Source organism: Octodon degus, unplaced genomic scaffold, assembly GCF_000260255.1.
Source record: "Octodon degus isolate 3935 unplaced genomic scaffold, OctDeg1.0 scaffold00005, whole genome shotgun sequence".
NCBI classification, from domain to species: Eukaryota; Metazoa; Chordata; class Mammalia; order Rodentia; family Octodontidae; genus Octodon; species Octodon degus.
Genome location: NW_004524581.1, coordinates 12,891,731 through 12,894,432, shown reverse-complemented (window position 1 = coordinate 12,894,432; position 2,702 = coordinate 12,891,731). Strand labels below are relative to the sequence as shown.

The 2,702-nt window shown below is 40.3% G+C and overlaps 1 protein-coding gene across 2 annotated transcripts in view; it reads left to right on the top strand.

Annotated features, from left to right (window-relative positions):
* Positions 1–2,702, top strand: part of Usp54 (ubiquitin specific peptidase 54) — a 147,642-nt gene that overhangs the window by 48,621 nt on the left and 96,319 nt on the right. The window lies entirely within an intron of this gene.

Here is a 2,702-nt window from a genome sequence, read left to right as displayed (position 1 = left end):
TGGAGGGGAAAGGGGGAAATCTGGGACAGATTCTTTTGACCGTGGGCTGAGAATCAGCTCAAAAGCCTGGCCTGAAGCACGCTTCTCCAGTTCTTTCACCTGAATATCAGCAGAAGCCATGGTGAGCAGAAGACAAGAGACTGGCTGGCAGTTTATTCCACTGGTAAGGAAAGCCCTGCTCCGTCCGAGCGGCCTGGCCACACTCTCCTTTTCTTTCTTTCTTATCCTGGAACTTGAACTCAGGACCTTGTGCTTGCCAGGTAGGTATTGTGCCACTAAGTGATAGTAGGGATTGAACACAAAGCCTTTACGCAAGCTATATCCCCAGCCATTTTTGTTTTTGAGATGAGGTCTAGATAAATTACCAATGTTGTACTGAATGTGTGATTCTCCTCTGTTAGCCTCTAGAGTACTGGCACAGCAGGTGTGTGCCACTGCAACCAGCTTTATGCTTTTTGTTTTGTTTTTGCAGTACCAGGGATTGAACTCAGGACCCTGAGCTTGCCAGGCAGGTGCTTATTCTATTGAGCTATCTCCCTGGCTCAGCTTTATGCTTTTATTATGGAAAATTTCAAGCTTTTAGTACTAAAGAGAAGCCAGATATGGTGGTACATGCCTCTAATTCCACCTCTCAGGAGGCTGATGCAGGAGGATGACAAGTTCAAAGCTAATCATATAGGTCACACCGTCTCTTTAAAAAGAAATGAATGGAATATAATAAATGCTAGGTACTTATCCCCAGATCCATAAATTATATATGATGAATTTTGTTTCATCTAACCTCCCCTTTGTTACATTCTCTCCACTCAACCCATATTTATTTTGAAGTAAATCATGGAAATTATGTTATGTCATTTGTACATATCCAGAATGGGGTTTACTGTATTTAACCAGGTCCCTATGGGTGGACATTTAGATTGCTTCCAGGTTTTATTCATTACAAATAATGCAATTATAAAAGTTTTAATTTGTCTTGTTAAGCTCGTATAGGTTACTTTCAGGGTAATTCCCTGATACTGAATTGCTGAGTAAAGTTACAAGCTCTTGAAAATGAGAAATATTATCGAATTCATATTCCTGATAAGAGTGAATGAAAATTTCCATTTCTTCCTATGTTCACCTGTACTATAGTAACTATCCAGCTGTTGAACTGGAATTTAGGAATAAGATTTAAAGTGATATTTAGCTTCCTTTCTCACTTTTTTTTTCCCACTAGAGAGATTACATTTCTTATTTTATGAATGACATAGGATAGTTTTCCTATCTTGATGTCATGTTTTTTCTTTTTCAGTTGCCTATTAAAATTACTTGCTTATTCAAGAAAAGGAAATTTCAGACAGACAAATGGCTAATTTCCTTTCCCAAACCATTAATAGAAGGCCGGGGATGTAACTCAGCTAGAGTGCTTATCTGGCATATGTGCAGCCCTGGAGAAAAATTTGAACAAACGACTAATATGGCAATTTATAAAATTTTTCTTTTATTATGCATTTGGTACAGGGTCTCACTACGCAGGTTGAACTCACAGTGATCATCCTGTTTTTAGACTCCTCAGTGTGATTACTGGCAGTGCAGTGTTCTGGAGTGGGGGCGGGCAGGGCCTGAGTATCATGTGGTGCCAGTTTTTTTTTTTTTTTTTAAATGTGGTTCTGGAAATTGAATTAAGGGTCTTCACTCAGAATTTTTTTTATTGTGCTCAAACTTGGCAGCCCTCCTGCCTCAGCCTCTCAGTGTGGGGATTATAGGCCACCAAACATGGCATATCTCCCTTTTCCCTTGTTTCTTGTTTATGCACCAACCTAGGAGGGTTGCCCATTTCTTTTTTTTCCTTCTTCTTTACTCTAAAGATTCTTTAGCTCTTTGTTTTCTGCAATCTTAGATATGGTCAGATTATTTATCAAACAGATGATTTTATTTATCTCCTTTTTTAGTTTTTTTTGGCGGAGCCGGGGATTGAACTCAGGCTCTTGCACTTGCCAGAGAAGCACTTATTCTACTGAGCTATTTCCCCGGCCTTACTTGTCTCCTTTTTTTTTGTTTTTGTGGAACCAGGGATTGAACTCAGGTCCTTTGGCTTGCCAGGCAAGTGCTTATTCCACTGAGCTATCTCTCCGGCCCTTTGTCTCCTTTTTTAAACAGATGGTTTTAGTTTGGTTTCTAAATGAGTTCTCTAGGGAAATGCGTCCAGTCAGCAAGGGGAAGGATTTCTACAGATCTGAGAGAATGTTTGCAATTGCTTAGCACAGGATGTGTCCAGTAAGCATTACTTCAGCCTGCCTGTTCAGTGGCTCTGTGTTTCTATTCAGATACAAGACATAATCTTGGGGCCGGGGAGATAGCTCAGTAGAGTAAGTGCTTGCCTGGCAAGTGCAAAAGCCTGAGTTCACTCCCCGGTTCTGCCAAAAAAAGAAAAAGAAAAAAAAAGAAAGAAAAGACATAATCTGAATTTTGCTGCTGTACTATTTCAGTGCATTTTCAACCTTGTGTCTATTAGGGGTTATTTTTCTCTAGCTACAGTGCACATATGGGTAACAATTAATATTGGTATTGGGGGCCTGCCCATTAGCTCAGGTGTTTAAGTGCCTGCTGAAACAAAGCATTTCAGGCTCAGGATGCTGTGGTTTGGTCCCCTCATTCTCAAGCCAAACCAGATCTGCCCTGAAGGCATCCTGAACAGCCACCCCTCAAAAAAAAAAAAAAAA